At 38.9% G+C, this 18,687-nt stretch overlaps 1 long non-coding RNA gene across 2 annotated transcripts; it reads left to right on the top strand.

Annotated features, from left to right (window-relative positions):
- Positions 1-3,801: 3,801 nt before the first annotated feature.
- LOC109445632 (uncharacterized) lies at positions 3,802-14,228 on the top strand. Of its 2 annotated transcripts, XR_012495080.1 has the most exons (5): positions 3,802-5,720; positions 6,049-6,146; positions 7,956-8,091; positions 9,643-9,739; positions 10,112-14,228. It is a non-coding gene; the product is annotated as an uncharacterized LOC109445632 (long non-coding RNA). The 2 variants fall into 2 exon arrangements; XR_002137063.2 differs by having other exon boundaries at positions 6,049-8,091.
- Positions 14,229-18,687: the final 4,459 nt, after the last annotated feature.

The following is an 18,687-nucleotide window of genomic DNA, read 5'->3' as shown; positions in this document are numbered from 1 at the left end:
AGTGACTTCTCAGTGTCCATTGCTCAGTTTTTAATCATCTGTAAAACTGAGGTAATAAAGACATATACTTCAAATACAGGTTTTGTCAAGATTAAATGGTTAAATATATTTAAAGCCCAAGAACTGTGTCTTGCACATATCAGCTGTTGTTTTTAGCATTATTTCTTCTAAGCAAATTTTCTACCCTGGGTCCTCCGTACTCTTAGTGGGGCATTTGCTTTGTGCTCTGAAGGTTTGTACAGATTTGATTGCCTGTTTCATCCCAGGATCTTTGTGAAGAAGCTAGGGTTATTTAGGGTGTTGTCTGTGACCGAGTAAGGTTCCTGGGAACATTTGAGGGTGGATCATGTCAGGCCTTATCAGATTCCCATGTGCCCATCCTTACAGCTGACCCCTATCTGTAGGTTCGGCACTGCTCCAGGACCCATCTGGATCTTCGACAGGAGGAATTTGAACAGTTATTTTCCAACATGCTGGTCACGAAGAAGTCACTTCACAAATAGTCTGTCTTGCCTCTCTACCCTGTACCCTCTTCAATTTTCCTAGCTCTTGGTTATCCCACCCTAGCTCTTGCCTAACCTCACTCTGATCTTCTACTCCTAACTCCTGTCTTCCTAAATACTAACTAGGTGACTCAGGCTCTATATACTGATCACTGAATTTCCAAATTCCTCCTGCTTCCATGCCTGACAGTTGGAGCACTTTTGTTCCTAGGTTATAGGTTACTGTGTTCATCCAATCCTCTGGACACCTTTCTACCTCCTATAAGCCTGCCTCTTCTGCCAGTCTTCTAGCCTATTGTCTATGGAATACATTGGTCTGCTTATAACATTGGACTTTCTCTCAGTATCTAAAACAGCATGTCTTCGTCACCTTCAACCTCTTCCTGGTACTGTTGCTTCATTTAAGAGGGCAGGGCAGAAATGCTATGTGTTCACCAAAAGCCCTTTCTTCTGTCTCCTGAGAATGCAGCTAGATTACATTTTTCAACCTCCCTTATAGTTAGGTTTGGTCATGTGACTGAGTTTTGATTGAAAGAATATGATGAGAAATGATGTCCAACCCTCATGTAATCCTCCATACCTTCTCTTTCTTCCATTATTTACTGGCAAGGTATTGAGGTTCTAACAGAGGACTTTAAGGATACAAGAAGACAGAACCATAGGATGCAAGGAGCCTGGATCCCTGGATGACCATATGGAAGGCTGCCTATTGACCAGAAATTAAATTTTGTGTAAATAAGAAGTAAATTTTTGTTAAGCTACTGAGATGATGATGATGATGATGATGATATAACATTGAGTGTTACCATAGTTCATACAATGGCTCATACAATGGCTCTGTCTAAATCCAATTCTCAGCTATTCTCTAATTTCCCTGACTGGTTTTGCTATAACTATCCACACAGGTCTGATCTGATTGTCTTTCAGAGAAAAGTATCCCAAATGCATATCTTTGATCTCATGAACACCAGGTTTTAACTGATATCACTATCCCCAACTTTTTCATGTTCCTTAAAGGATCTTCTAAGACTAGTGATTCTTATGAGTAGATTAAACTCCTTTGAAAATCTGACAGAAACTATAGATCATTCCCCCCAAAGCCCATGGATACAAGAATCCCCCAAAATTTCTGAGAAGTCACAGATCCCTGAAACCTACCTAAAGTTTCAGCATAAGAATTCCTGCTCTAGGAGTAAATAACGGATAAAAGTAAGTTTTATACCAGCCTTATCAACACAGGGCTGCCCTCCCATCAGTATTTGTTAAAAACATTCACGGGTTAATTTGGCTGCAAAATAAATTCATAATGGCAACTTATGTTTTCGCCTTTATACTTTACTATTTAATTTTCTCTTTTACTACATGGGTTTTTCTGACTTGCTATGTAGTTTTTCCTCAGGGAGGAAATACATTTGACACAAGACAAATTTTGAGGGCAAAGATCTTTCGAGATCTCTCCCAACTTCAAACTTTCCTTTCTTGCTATTTTAACAGGGAGGCAACATTGCCAGAGTTTGCCTGCAAAGTAGAATCTTCATGAAAGAAAAATAAAGATTTGACGGACAGGATTTACTTGGAGGCTATTTATGTGCTTAACAACACCACATAGAGAGTTGTGAATGGGAGCTCCTATCACAGGGTAATCACATGAAATTATATCTGAATATATTCTTATCTCTGCAGTGGAGTGTTTCAGAAGAGAGAAACACCTTTGTGTGTTCAAATAAGCAGATTGAATGGTCTCAGTTCTAATGGGTTATTTGTAGTGATTACCACCCATTTTTCTCTTTGCATTTAAATGTTTTTCCTCTTCTTGTAATAAGACAAACTATACAAAGAGAGAAGAAGCAGAGAGGCAAGAGAAGAAATATGAGTAAGAGAAAGGCTTGACCAGAGGGTTGGAAAATATGAAAATCAAGGTCTCCAAATTGGACTCTGGGCTTTGCTCTTGGGAACATCAGTATACTCAATCCCTGAAAAATGGAAAATGAGAAGTGTTTTTTGCTTAAGGAGATGGCTATGTCAATATTAGGACATATAGCTGGATGAGTTAGATAGAACCATGACCTTTGTAACTAGATGGGTTACCAGATATCAGGATTTACTAGTAAGAAGATGGTGGACTCCCCTGCTTCAGGTTTTTAAAGTATATAAAGTGTGTTCTGTGCTATTAATGGTTCATGTGTAATCAAGCCAGCCAATTGCATAAGGCAAGTAGATGGTTACCTAAGTGGTGTGATTTGAGGGACAGCAAAGAACCCACTCAACTGAAAATAACACCAAAATTTGACTCTTATAATCCTTTTTCTTTTGTTCTTTAAGGTGTATTATTAATTAAGCAGGTAATTCATGAGTACTTTATTGTTTTTAAAGGTTCAAACCATAGAGGTAACTAGTTAATAAAATAACTTACAAATCAGTAACCAATTTGACCATATAAAGTGTTGCTAATTATTATAATGTGACACAGAATTGGCAGGTAAGCTTTGGATAAAGGAGAGTGTGGTAGGTGAAATTAAGAGTAATAGATGCTGAGAAGAAGATAGACTCAGGTGAACGTCCCATTAAGGCTATTGGAAAAGCTACCAAGGAACTGATGAAACCATTAACTGGCTGAAAGTTTGTACAGGTAAGCAAAAAGAAAGCTTGCTGTGGAGTTGAGGATATTGTCAAAGACAAACTTTGTGCACTTCCTTAGTTTTGCCCAGGACCAACTTGGAATGCAATCTTGCCTGTGTAGTATGGATGGGACCATTATGGGATACAGCTTTAGAAACAAGATCTAGTCCTGTGAGTCCAGGCATCACAATGGAGGGAGAGGAATCTAGACTTTGGAACCTGACATGGGGTTGAGTTCTGATTCAACCACTAACCATTTATATGCCCTTGAGCAAGTGACCACACCTCTCTGAGCATCAGCCTCCTCATATGTAAAGTATAAACAGCAAGACCTACCTCTTTAGTGTGATAGTTTTCATGAAGTGCCAAGCACCATTCTAAGCACATGACAGATGCTATATATATATATATATATATATATATATATATATATATATATATATATATATATATGAGTGTCCCTTTCCTGGAAAAGTTGTTTACCAGTATAGGCTTTGGTAATAGAATTTCGTCTTAAATGCCATGTAGAAGTGTGTGATGTAAAGGAAATAAGAAGTGGCTTTTTAATAAGAATTTATTTGGTATAGAGAAAATAGCTGATTGATTTGTAACATCAAATTCTTTATTCTATCTATCTATCTATCTATCTATCTATCTATCTATCTATATACATATTTTTTTTCTTAGAATGGCTTTAATGCTACAGTATTTACTCATCAGTTCATTAAAATGGGGTGGTCCATTTATAAGGTGCGTCCAGACATAAAATGGTAGCTCCACGTTCCCATCTACTCAGTGAAAGCCAACCTTCCACCCATTGTGTCTGGGCTTATTAACAGCAGTCTCTGCTGTTCTTCCCTCTCCTGGCCTTCCTAGTGAAAAACAACGTGCTCACATTGAGTGCCCCTTCAGGGACACTGAAATACCAATCCCAGGGGAAAGGTAGGAAAGGGGGTGTGACTGGTGTAACTTTCTGTAAGACTACAGGTTTAAAAACAAAATAAACCTAAAAGCGTATCCCTGAGATGGATGAACATTAAGAAAATGTTTGGCTTTATTCTAAATTTAGGTGGTGATAAAAGCTAATATGTATTGAATACTTAATATGTTCCTTCACTGTTCTGCAGACTTCCCAAGAGTTAGAACATTTAAACCTATCTCCATTTTATAGATGGAGAAACCAAAGCAGAGGGAAATAAAAGTAAGTTGCCTCCAATCACACAGAAAGCAGTAGAGCCCAGATTCAGACGCCAGTGATCTGACATCTGAGTTTGCCCGCTTTATTACTGCACTACGCTGCTAGAGACTAATACTAGAATAAAATAGGAAGTACTGCTTTCACAGAAGGTTTATGCCAGCATAGGGTGACATTGAAGGCTTTCTGGTCCTTATTCCTTTATCAAAACACCACATTTAAAGTGATTTTAGGGCATTTGAGGATATTATAACAAATCAATTCCAACTTACAGGATGGCCAAACGTGATGGTTAATTTTGTGTCAATTTGCCTAGGCCATGGTACCCAGGTATTTGGTCAAACGGTTGTCAGGGTGTAGTGAAGGTATGTTTTAGATAAGATTAACAACAGTCCACTTTGAGTAAAGCAGATTACTCTCCATAATGTGGGTGAGCCTCATTCAATCAGTTGAAGGTCTTAAGAGAAAAAGAGGTCCCCTGAGGAAGAGGGAACATCCCATTAGTTCTGTTTCTCTGGAGAACCTTGACTAACACATTAAATATTAACTTTTGTTTCTCCTGAAAATCTTTCCCTTGTCCCCAGCCATAATATGCTGTAACAAAGCTGTTGCGAAATCCTGTTTACCAATTGATTGTGCCTTTTCTTTCTACACATAGTCCTATGTGACTGCCTGGTCACAATCACACTGACTTTCATGTACAGGAGCACAAAAGGGCAAAGGAATGGATACCGACAGATTCATTAGCACCTTCCTATATATCCTCAGTCTATAACCCGAGAAGCAAGCACTGAATATGGTAAGGGCCAAAATAACACTCAGTTCTCACCCAAAGAAACTAGTTCTGAAAAGAAAGTCCAAAATAAAAATGGTTGTGAGATGTCATTGTCCCATTTTTGAGAGGAACTGTAGAAAGAACAGCCAACATTACACAGCAACTTCAGATTGTGCCTACATAAATCCCAAGCAATATTCTATTTATAACCCATGCTAATTAAATGTTATCACTTAACATTCATGATTAACTAAGATTTTCTGGCTATTGTCAAATCACAAGTGAAAGGCTTTTAGCTTCCTTTAATTTTTCTCAATGAAACCAATTTGGAAGTCGCTTCAAAGCAATGTCTTTAATTGGAAAGTACTCATGCATGAATGAACAAGTTTCCTCATGTCATTGATAAAATGTGCTTTATCCAGGATGGCAGAACCATCTGGAATGCAACTGTGTAACAAGACAAGAGCAGGACATTATGGGGGTGCGGAAGTACAGAAAACACATTTTGTAAAAAATGCAGTAAATTTAGGAAATGAAGAAAAGAGCCAGTAAAATATATAGCTTCATGGATGGGTTCAACAGAAGATTGGACAAGCTGAGAAAAATCAGTTCTGAAAGAAGTGTGGAGGTATGGAGGATAGAATAAGATGCACTGACGTACATCTGAGGGGGCCACTGGATGTTAGACATTTTATTTCTCCTCATTGTAAAAGCTGAATATTTGCAGATTTTAAAAATAGTTCTCTTGAAAATTACTATCTAAAAAATGGTGTCCATAAAGATGCTATGAAGACCTGATCATTTCTGTTAATTAAATGAATGTAGGTGAAAAAATTAGTAACTAAGGGTCCCCCTCTGTGACAGCACTTTGAGGTGGGGCCTTTGGGAGGTGATTGGGATTAGCGCCCTAATAAAAGAGGACTAAAAAATATCCCTTACTTACTCCTTCTCCCAAGTGAGATTAAGAAGAAAAGACGGCCATCTAGGAAGTGGGACCTTACCAGCTACCGAATCTGCTGGCACCATGATCTTGGATTTCTCAACCTACAGAACTGTGAGAAAAAAATATTTGTTGTTTGTAAGCCACGCAGTTTATGGTGTTTTGTTATAGCAGCCAGAATAAACCAAGACATTTTCCCAGGCCTGATCCATCTGTTAATTCTCCTTGTAGTCTTTTTTAAAATTTTCTATTATTCTTGAATAATAATCTGGTAAAGTACTTCTATTCCTCATTTCACTTATTTTTGTATGTAGACTTTAATTGATACTCAAATATTTGGATTAACACTTTCTTTTAGTCCCAGAATTGATTTCATCTTTATGTAATAATAAATCTAAGATTTATTCAGTGTTTACTATATACCAAACATTGTAAAATGGTTTATATATATCATCTCATTTAATCTTACAACAATCCAAAGAAAGAGGTAGTATTATTATCCTCATTTTACAAATTAAAGAACTGAAGAAGAAAGAGGTTAGGACAGGGGTGGCCAGTTAGCTCAGTTGGTTAGAGCGAGGTGCTAATAACACCAAGGTTGCCAGTTCGATCCCCACATGGGCCACAGTGAGCTGCGCCTCTCTTAAAAAAAAAAGTTGATTAAAAAAAAAAAAAAGAAAGAAAGGTAGGACACTTACCCAAGGTCATACATACAGCTACATTCATTATGAAAAACAATTCATATTCCTTTGTCAAGGTTAATTCATGGCAACAATGACTCATCTCATTCCTAATTATCAATCATTCTTCTATACTTCCCTTTTTACAGACCTGTCTCTCCTCCTCTTATTACCCCATTTGGCTCCATCCTCTCTACCCTCAAATAAAAAGAGTCCAAAGTCTGGGAAAAAATATCTAGATAATTCAACGGATTTGCTCTTATTATTTGCTTTTTTCAAAATTCATTTTTTAAAAATTAATTATTTGCTTTTTAATGAAAGTATCTGGGTTATTTCCCACATTTTTCATTTCATGATAATTGTAAGACCTAGCTTGTGGTATTACATGTCTGCTAGGAATGAAGGAAAGTCCTTCAAACTTGGTGTTTTGGCTAGCAAATCATTTTCAGAATGATCCTTAGGTCAAGGTTTAGATGAGAAACTCATTGCTGTGACGAGTAAGAAGCAATGGCATGACCCTGTGTCCTGGCTAAGAGAGACAAAGCTAGCTTTTGAGTTTTTGTTTGGCAAAGTTCCCAGGCAGTATTTCTAGAACAAAAGCCTCCTCTGTTTGGTGCTGCTGGAACATGGTGCCTAATTCACAGACCGGAGTCTCTGAGCTGACTGAGTGAGCTTAGAGACAGAGAGACAGGTTTCCTAAACTATACAGGACACAAGAAAAGCTTGGGGACCAAATACCTGGCACAGCCTGGAAACATTTTCTTATGACAAACTTAGCCTAAATTGCCAAGCTTTCCTCTCACTTCAGAAAACAATGACCATTTTCTACTTTGGGCTGGGGGCAATCTTATGAGGCTACCAAGGCTAAATGAAAAAAAGTGGTGCCTCAGAAGAGAAACCCTTAGTAGGCAGCTGCTGGTGGTGGTATCATTTAAACGCAAGTCTCTATTTGTCAGTGCTTCTTAAACTTTAATGTGAATGTGAATCTCCCAGGAATCTTGGCAAAGGTCAGGTTCTGATTCCGAGGTGGGAACTGAGATTCTGTATTTCTAACAGCTCCTAGACTATGCTGATGCTACTGGTCCATGAATATGAGGATATACAGACCTGTAAGAAGGAAGGAGATTACCTTTTAATATAACAAGCCAGTGGTTGGTTGGTTTGTTTTTGCTTTTCTTGAAATCTTGTGCTAAATAATAAAATCTACCTCACGTTCTTTCCACCTTGTCACTTGTGCTTGGAGCAACACAACGGAAGGAGCAAACTATAACTTGTGAAGAGCAGACACATTAATAAAAGAAAGCTCCAGAGGGAGGACCCTGCCTGTTGCCATGACACCAGATTAATGATACTGTGCTGGAAAAGCGATGTTCCCTGGAGTAAGTATCAGGTGACACCATCTTAATTACCCAACGAAAAGGCTGCCCCATTTCTAGCAAACAATTATTTCCTGATCGGTACCCCTATCTTGTTAAGTACCCTTTCTGGCCATTTATAACCAAACATCTGATATACCTTCCCTGAGGAGAACCACATTCTCAGCTATCACTATTCATCAGCAGCCCCAACCCACACTACACACAAAAGCCTCTACCTTTAGCTATTCTGAAATGTCTGAAAGTCATCATTATTCGTTGTGCTTCAGTGTCTTTTGATTATAGATGAAGAAATGAGAAGGGCACACAATTTCCCTTCTAGCAACTTGCTCTGTTTGTGGATAAGACCTCGACTTGGGGGAAGGGAAGAGGGTTGTCTTAAGACTGCTCTGAGGCACCTTTTTAACTTCATCTGCCTGCCACTCTCCACTGCTCACAGACTCTACTTGCTTCACTTTCGTTGTGGCCTAGAGAACTCATGGTCTGCTGCTGCTCCATCTGACACCTGATGAGATCTGGGTGAGGAGGACCATGCAGCTTTCACTTCCCCTCTAGGTTCTCTCTTTTATTTCCCTCCATAATATCACCACACTGAGCTGAAAATTTTTTTCATGAGTGCAGCCCTCTCCCCCGCCATGCCTACTCAAAATGGGACCTTATTTGGAAATAGAATCTTTGCAGATGTAATTCGTTAAGACGAGTTCACACTGGATTAGGATGAGGCCTAAATCCAATTATTGGTGTTCTCATAAGAGAAAAGGCACGCAGATACCCAGCGAAGACCCACAGAGGAGAAGGGCATGTGACAATGGAGGCAGAGATTGGAGTGATGCAGTTATAAGCCAAAGAATGCCAAAGACTGCTGGCAACCACCAGAAGATAGGAAGAGACAAGGAAATATTCTCCCCTAGAATCTCCTTTCACCAGCTGCCTGAAATTCCCAATATTATTGTCAGTCCGTAAGGGTTTTTCTTTTAAGAAGTGGAGTGTTTCCATTTAGCTAAGGCAGCATGTTGCTTGGGAGGTTAACAACTGGTTACCTAGTTCCTTGCTACCCAAAGTGGTGTCCGGACCAGCAGACCCTCAGGCCCAAACCCAGACCTAATGAATCAGAATCTGTATTTAAGTCAGATTTCCAGATGATTCACAGGCACATTAAAGCTTGGAAAGGCAAATCTACAGGGAATTTTCCACCAGGTGGCAAGCTCCTCGTCTCTCTTGTCCACTGCTATGCTGTCACAGGAAAGACTTGCCGTAATCAATGTTGAATGATGGATTTGACTATTAAAGGAAGTGAAACATGTTATATAATATAAGCCATGTAAAATGAGTCAACAGGACTTTCTTTGGGTGCCCCTGAGACAGGCAAAATCATATTATGCTTAATATTTTATTCAGCGTAGCGTGACATTTATATATGCTGTATTAGAATGACTTAGGTTGCTTGGCATATGCTACGATGTAATAGGTATAGTGATTTATTACTACTATTTGTATTTCTTTTAACAATTCCTAATGGACTTTCATGTATCTTACTTCATTTAATTTCTGCAGTGTGCAAGGGATTTACTCTGTGAACCAGAAGAATCTGGGTATCTTCACTTCATACACGGGGAAAAACAAGATTGAAAGATTTATGGGAAGATTCATAGTGAGTTAATGCCAAACTATAATATGTACTCAAAACGCCCATGTTTCTAGACCACAGGCGAACCACCTACAACTGGAGGCTCATATTTAGAACTTAGCGTTGTATAATGCCAATGATGCTTACATTTCTGCAGATGAACATGAAAAATTATATTATAATTATAATATTAAATAAAACTTTTTTCATTTAAAGGCATTTCCCCTAGTTTTACATACTACTACTTTTAGTTTTAAGTAACTGATGTCTGCCGTAAAACCCCCAAATAAAAATGGACAAAATAGACCTGTAAAGATTTTATGAAATAATATTTAAAATAAAATCATACTGGGTATTCATCAGAGAGCTAATACAAAATTGCTCTGTCTTTTACAGCTCTATATCCTTGTGACCCGCAAAGAAAACACATTTTATTTTATGGAACTGTCACTTTATTTTTCCATCAGAAAATAAACCTTCATTTCTTTTGGATGACACCCAGAATAATCTCTGATCATGTAATTTACTTCTCAGTTCACCAGAAGATATTTGCAGCGATGTGAACCTCAGAGATGGATGTTTAGGATGTTATGACGTTAGAGGCAAAGTAGATAAGAGGCATTTGGTAGGTATTTGTGACAATGTGATACTCTTTTATAAATGATTTCTTCCTCATCTATTTTTACACAGGAATGTCATTAGATGCATTCCACTATCTTGTTTCATAGACTTTACTGTTTAAATCCAAGAGTGAGAACTGTTTCTTGATTGCCTTCACATCCCTCAGAATTTTGTACGTGATACTGCCTTGCATTTGATATGAGTTCCACAAATATGTGTTTAATTGAATTACTCAGCTATATTGTGAGACCCCATGTTTACATTCCCTAGATGAAGACGCCCCAAAACCTAAAGTAATAATGATAAACACTAACCTCAATCAAGATTCCAAAAACTATCTTCACACAGATTACAATGGGGTTGTTACTCACTTGTTAATTTAACTTCTGCGAAGTCTGCCCTTAGAATGGACACCGTACGTGGCCTACCAGCACCATGTTCGCCTTGGAGTTTTTTCATCCTCCACTCTTGGTCAAAGTAGAAAGAATAAATTTGAACCTTTTGAGTGAATCATGCACCACAGATGTGGATGTGTGTTATTCTAGATATGAATGACAAATGTAAGCAAAGTTTTACCTGAAGAAACCTGGAGAGAAAAAACAACGGCATCCATGTACTGAGAACTTGTAAGTATGGGTGCTGTCCTGAATTCTTTATAAATAACAAACTCCACAATTACTGCCTCCTGTTGACAGATAAGGACAGATGGGGAAACTGAGACAAAGAACTACCGAGTGACTCTCCCAAAGTAGGGAGTGGCAAGGCTGGGACTTGAACTCAGGCTGTCTGGCTCCAGAGTCCTTCCTCCCTATGACCATCTGCATTGGCATGGCTCCATGTTCAATCTGGGAACATTTTTACACCTAGGACAAAGTGGCCTTGGATTTTACGAAATGGTCTCAGCTCTCTTAAGTCCAGGTTAAAAAGCAAAACACCAATTCCCCTCAGCAGGTGGGGCTGATATTCCTCTTGGTGTTCCTCTTGCTGAAGCGATTGCACATCCGCTGACTCCCCCCAGAGCCATTACATTATCGCTCTGTCCTATCTTCTGTATCGTGTCTTTTTCCTTTCTGCTATTAAATAGAATGCGCAGAGAATAAACAGCCTTCCATACTTCCCATCTGAAGTGTGATGGTCCCCAGTGCAATGGGAAGGAAACACTCAATGGCAACTGCTTTCAGAAACATTGGCTAATTTTAACAATTGTGGACTCCTGTCCTGCTACAGTGATGCTCTTAACTGCTCCTGTTCGCCAAAGACTACAATGTTGTCCTTGGAACCTGTGATCTCTCTGGTGACCCACTCCAGACCAGCAAACCAGGGACTGACTTCTTAAACATAGCTGAACTTGGAAGGAAATTGCTCGAGACACTGATTGTTTCACACTATGTATAATGAATAGAAATTATAAAGTCATTCTGTAAATTATTGTCCTCCATTTTCCTGAATATCCTGTCTTCCGCCCCTTAGTCTCTGAGCTTGTGGCTGAGCTGACTCACTGCAGCCACCACCCCATGTGAGTTCATTCCACTGCCTTCCGGGCTTCGTCACCCTCTCCCTGCTGTTTCCCTAGACAAGTTGGATCCCGTCTGGCTCTGTCAGGGAAAGAGCGTCTCAAAGTGCTTTCCAAGTGTGGTGTTTACCCAGTCTTAAGGTCTAGAAAATATGCACCCAGCCACTATTCCACTTGTCTGTCCCCACACCCTAGGGCAAGGGAAAGTTCTCTTCCTTTCAGCAACTAGGGCCTACAGGATATGACTCAATGGAGGAAATTGTAACACTTCCCTCCCTCGCTGCTCTCCTTGGATCTGTGTGCTGTTACCCAGGGCAATAGGCAGCACCAAGTTCCTTTTACCTCTATTACATCCATCGTGTTAGGTCTCATCCCTTAGGGCCTACTTTTTCTGTATGACAACCATGGGTAGTGGGTCTTAGGTGGGTCACCTGTGAAGTTACGATGGGAGTGAGTACCAGCAAAATAGCCCCTTCCTTATTCTGATTATTGTCGAGCTAGGATTCTGAGAGGCACACGATCTTGCAGTGGTGGGTCAGAGACATCAACATGTTCCCGGAGAGGCTGCTGCTTATCAGGTGGTCTGAAAGAATCCTGTGTGAGCTGTAAGGCCAGCCTGGGTGGTTGTTTTTGAGAAAAAGAAACACCTGATATATCAGGGCGTAAGGCAAGTTTGTTTCTCTAACCTCAAGTATCTGGTAATAGGAATCATTTAGGCCAGTTTTCAGTCATTCCTAGATGTAAATTCTGAGGCTTCCTCATGGAATACTTTGATTCAGTAAGTCTGAGGCGGGACCTGGGAGTGTGCATTTTTCACAAACTTTCTGCCTCCCTTTCCCTGCTCCAGGAGATGGTTACCATCAGAGCAGTGGAGAAAATGTTGATTTCAACTAGTGGTTCTCAAACTACAGCTTGCATCAGAATGAGCTGGAGAGCCCCTTAAAACACCCCTCCCCCCCAGAATTTCTGATCTGGTAGGTCTGGGTGAGGCCTGAGAATCTGCGTTTCTAACAGCTTCCCAGGTGATGTTGCTGCTGCTGGTCCAGGGGTCCCACTTTGAGGAGAACTGATTGAAACAACCGTTTGTCTAGACCAACCCTTTGTGTTGGCTACCCTCTTACTGCTCCCAGAGACCTGAGGGTGGGTTGCACTGTTTGGGCGCAGGGGGTTCAGAAGTTGTACTATATTCCAAAGATGCACTCAGCAACATCTGGACATCACAGCCCTCTTGCCACAGCTCCCTCCCCTGAAGACTTTGAACCAAGCAAAGCCTGGCAATAGCTTCCTGGAGCCAGGGCAGAAGTGGGCCCACGCAGCTGTGGCCTGAGCGTTTTCTGCCTGTGTGTTTCCTTTATTCTGCTGACTTCCACAGGACTCAGTCTTTTCCCCCGTTACCAACCTCATCATATTTGTGTTGCTCACAGTTGTTGGCTCTTCTCAACAGCATTTCCTTTGCAATACAAGAAAGATGGTTTAATAAAAGAGCTTTGAATAAGAGTCCTGACTTGCGAAGACCACTGTGGCAAAATCCCCCTCGAAATCACAGCAGTAAATACATTTTAAAATTCTAAATGTCTAAAATCTCCCACTATATTCAAGAATCTTACACATTGGTTGCCTGAGGGAAGGGGACGTCTTTAGCTAAGGTGGGAAGGCAGTTTTCCGCCGTATACTCCTTTTTACTGCTTGAATTTTGAACTTGAATGAAGTCTTAAGAAAATAAATTAATTTCAAAAAACAACAAAAACAAAAACCTCCCTCAAACAATGCACTATAGCACTGACTGGCGTAAACAACAAGAATCCAGCTCCTTGTTTTTCTTTGAATTTTTCATCTATTTTAAAATATGGAATACAGTTATATGGTTCAATTTTTAAAAAATATATAAAAACAATACAGTAAAAAAGTGTCCCTCCCGCTCTTATCTCCCTTTTGACTGAATTCTTATCTTCCATCCCTATAGTGAACCATGCTTACTACTTTGTATTATTAGTATATCCTTATAGAATTTTTTAATGGAAATACAGGTACTTTTTTCTCCTTTTTACATTTAATATAAGACCCGGTATTATATTGTATTATATTATATTGTATTATATTATATTATACCCAGTCTTATAGTAAAATGAGACCCGGTCTTCTATGAATTTTTGCTCCAAAAGATGCATTAGAGCTGATTGTCTGGCTAGGTCTTATTTTCGGGGAAACATGGTATGTCATAGGGCTCTTTCCATATCAGCATTAGATAACTTCCTAATTATTGTTGCAATTGCAGAGCATTTCATTTTCATGGGTGTTTCACATGTTATTTAGACATAACAGTGGACATTTGGGTTGTTTCCAAACTTTTGTAATTACATGTTTCTTCTTAAAACATTGTTTTAAGTTGTATCAGTCTAATTCATTTGCTGACAAACATGGATGAGGTTTTCATGTGCCAGCTATTGTTCTATGTGCTCATGGTGTGTCAGATTAACTGGGTCCCTGCTGTGTCATTCCACCAAACAGGCAGCAAGCACTCTTTTATCTCCTTCAGTCCCCCAACCACCTACTGAGGTAAGTACTTTTTGTATCTCCATTTTACAGATGAGAAAACTGAGGCTTGAAAAAGTCAAAGAACTTCTCCAAAGTCATTCATCTAGAAAATGGCAGAATCTGGATTTAAATCCTGGTTATGTGACCCCAGAGTGAGATCCTGGGAGAAAAATGTTAATTCAAATCTTACAATACTTTTCTCCATTTGTATCTACACATTGTTTTTCCAGAAGAAAACAAGGTTCTAGTGCTAATTCATTATGACTCTAATCTCTAAATGTTAAGCAGGTTATAAATGTAACCCATTACATTTTCTTAATTTCAAGAAGAAATTGACTGTTAACTCCCTGGGTTAGAGACTGACTAGACTCACCTTTGCTTCTCCCTTCTTCCCAGCCAGCGCCTGGTAGGACAGGCACTTAATGGGTTACATGGCCACTTTCTTTCTGATTACCAGAAAGCATTCATCTTGCCTTCCCCCAATTGGAACTGTTTGTCCAGCACTTGGAGCACTTTAGAGGAAAATGTTACATTATAAGGTATTTCTATTTGCCAACCTAACCATTCTTACTTTCAAAGACATTATTGGAGAGTAGAGGTATGATTTTGGTTTTTCGTTGTAGTTTGCTTGTTTTTTTTTTTTTTTAGAATAATGGGTGATTCACTTTGAATAGTGGTTGTGTTTACTAGATGAACAATACCAGCAATGTTTTCCCTGCATATCTAAATTTTCTTTGAAAAATATGTAGCCTTTTAAATGAAAGTTATTTTGCTGTTTTTTTTCCACTTTTAAAAGAAGGCGTCTCACATGCTAAAAATTGAATCGAATCTGAAAAAGCATAAAATGGAAAGTTAAGGTTTCCTTTCCACCCACCTAGTCAATCTATGTCCTCCCCCCTGCCAACTGCATCCTATTTCTCAACCCATCAACAGCTTCTTGGGTATCCTTTTAGAAATATTTTGTGTGTACTCAGAATAAATAGGAAGAGCTGCAAAAATTACAGTGTTGGCTCTCCCAGAAATGGACTCTTAAATCAGTCACTCAGGAATCATCTGATTAGCACTACTTAGGTAGTCTGCTATCCCCAAAGACCAGAAACCTTGTAAAAACCAGCATATTGTTTATTTTTGCCTTATATAACTTCTTTGTTCCCACTCCCTTTTGCCTATAAAAGTCTTTCAGCTCCTCAGAATTCCTTTCTGTTTGCTAGATTGGATGCTGCCCAATTCATGAATTGAATATAGCCAATAAGATCTTTAAAGTTTACTCAGTTAAAGTTTGCATCTTAACAGTGCTTTAAGTGGTCTGTATGAAATTGATGCATAGGATGGATTGAAGCGGAGGAGAAACTCCTCCAAGAAGTTATTTATCAGGTTACTGCTATAATCACAAGTGAGTATATAAGAACCTAGATCAAAGCCATGGGAATAGAAAAGAAAGGGATTAGAGAAAAATTTGCTACCTTATGTGGCAAAAGAGACTGCAGATGTAATTACGGTTAAGGACCTTGAGATGGGAGAGTATCCTGGGTTGTTCAGGTGAGCCCAGGGTAATCAACGAGATGCTTAAAAACAGAGAAGCTTTCCTGCTTGTGGAGAGAGGAAGATGTGGCTATGGGGGAAAGGTCAGCGAGATGCAATATTGCAATGTTGCTGGCTTTGAAGATGGAGGGAGGTGGCTACAAGCCAAGGAATGTGGAAGGCCTCTAGAAGCTGGAAAAGGTAAGGAAATAGATTGTACCCTTGAGTCTGCAGACAGGAACACATCCCTGTTGACACCTTGATTTTTATCCAGTGAGACCCATGTTGGATGTCTAACCTGCAGAATCGTAAGACAGTACATTTGTGCTGTTTTAAACTGTTAAGTTTGTGGTAATTTGTTAAACTAGTATATGGAGTAAATCACTGCATATATTATAAGGTATTTCTATTTGCCAAACAATCCTTCCACCTCTGTGTAAGTCAGGTGCAGCAGTGACTCCGGATATGTTCCCAGGCTAGCCCACTGCTTAAAATGTCCTCCCTACGCCCTTGCATTTGTTTAAATATTCTTTGTCATTCAAGTCAGCGGGAGACCTAGTTCTTTCAAATTACTCTAATCTCTTCCTTTTAAAGTATAGTCTGCACTTAACCATTACTTTCCTACTTTGTTTTTCAATTGTTTAAGGTCCCTATGTCTTGCTTCCATAATTAGATTTTAGGTTATTTGAGAAGGGACCATATTTTACATTTTTTGTTTTCTTCCCAGTAACAAGAAAACTGTATATACATATACCACCTGCATTTAATAAATAATTTAGTGTTAGAATTTTTTTTTAACTTTTATTTATTTTAAGTGTGTCTTTCCAGGACCCATCAGCTTCAGGTCGAGTAGTTGTTTCAATCTAGTTGTGGAGGGTGCAGCTCACAGTGGCCCATGTGAGGATCGAACCGGCAATCTTGTTGTTTAAGAGCACTGCGCTCTAACCAACTGAGGTAACTGGCCGCCCCAGAAAATTTTTTTATGTTAAAAAATTTAAAATCTAATAATTGTCAACTGAAAAATAATCATCAAACTCGATGAAATGATAATGCAATTCAGTGAGGAAACAATCCAACTGTCAAATAACAAATAAGAAAATACCCACTATATGAAGAAAGGTGTATCTGTGCATATGTTACAGCTTGGAAGCAAGTTAAGCTGTAATAGATAAGGAGGAGCTAGCTCCAGTGGCAAAAGAGTTTTACTTAACTCAGGTGAATAGCAATACAATAACACTTTCCCACCAGCTTGGGAAAGAGATTAGCCTTTTTGTTAGGTAGAATGGACACGTTTATTGTTAATGATTGAAAAGTTCTCAACACTTCAGGGAACCGTTCTGTGCTGCTGCACTTAGCCGCTCCTTTGTTCACATCTTCATTCAATTTAATTTCATTACTTGGAACAGGAAAATCGAACATTTAATAAATGGCTGCAATTGACATCCTACTAAGTATTGTGCATATCAGATAATGCTACCAGTCTTGATGTTTTGCCCCCAAATATGTACAGGTATCCCCGCTTTTTGGATGTTGCTTTTAGTCACGTCACTTTTATGAAAGGCCCACATTCGTAGTACCTGTTTTCACTAACCGAAAGAAATCTCAAGAGGATTTTCACTTTTACAAAAAAAGGTGAAAATTGAAACTAGCTTTTGTTTTGCAAAGAGCATAATTGAGGTGGTGTGTACCCAGAGCAGCCAGCGTGGGCCCACCAAGCTTCTTCCCGGGGAACCACACTCAGCATCTTGAGCATCAAGTCGCGGAGCTCTGAACTATGTCTGAGCATCTGTGCTTTATCTCGATTTATTTTGTGCATCCGTTAGCAAGATGTGTCCTAAGGTCTCAGAAACACCTAAGAGTGCTCATAAGGATGTTATGCTTAGTGTAAAATTGGACATAATTAAGTTTTTTGATTGTGGTGAATGAAATAATGACATCGCACATGCTTTGAACTCGTTTGTGTCCATCACTCTTAATATTTACATGACGAGAGAAAGAATCTTGAAAGCTGCCAGTTACTAGTGGTTCTGCTAGTAGCACAGTGGTCTTTTTAAATTAGCATCCAGTAATAGTAATAGACGGAATAGTAATAGATAGTAATGGTAATAGATGGAAAGTCTATTGTTTGAGTGGAGTGATAGGTGTACAAAGTGTAGCGTTCCATTATCTTATACTTAAGGAGAAATCATTTTTTAATAAGTGAAACTACACTGTACATACATCATTTCTACTTTATACAGGCTATGTATTTACCATATCATTCTTGCTTTTACTATATGTTAGTATTATTTTGGGTTTTATGTGTTATTTGGTATGTTATTTTTGGGGATATAGGAAAACTCAAAATTTTTTCCATATGAATTAATAATAATTGCTTTTTCAATTTACACCATTTTGATATATGAAAGGTATTATAGATATGCTCTACTCTCGGATAGCGGCGAAAACCTGTATAAATGTAGCGTTGGTAAAATGATAAAGGTGGTTCTTGAGCCTTTAACCAAGGAAAGCAGGATGAGCAATGAAAGAAGAATGAGGTGAGACAAGGATGAGATTATTTCACGTTCTTAAAACATTGTTGATATTCTGATACATTCATCTGCTAATCCCTTTAGTTATTTGTAAGAGAATATTCATCATTATAATCCTTTGGACTCTGACGATTTTGATAATTATCAATTCCGTTGGCATCCTCTTTTTACCCATGTAATTAAGTTTCAAGGACAGAGGAAAATTTGCAGCAGGGTCTGAAATTGAGTAGAAAAGGCTTATCTCCATATGA

Source organism: Rhinolophus sinicus, linkage group LG03 (assembly GCF_036562045.2).
Source record: "Rhinolophus sinicus isolate RSC01 linkage group LG03, ASM3656204v1, whole genome shotgun sequence".
Classification (NCBI taxonomy): Eukaryota; Metazoa; Chordata; class Mammalia; order Chiroptera; family Rhinolophidae; genus Rhinolophus; species Rhinolophus sinicus.
This window is presented reverse-complemented; position numbering and strand designations above follow the sequence as displayed.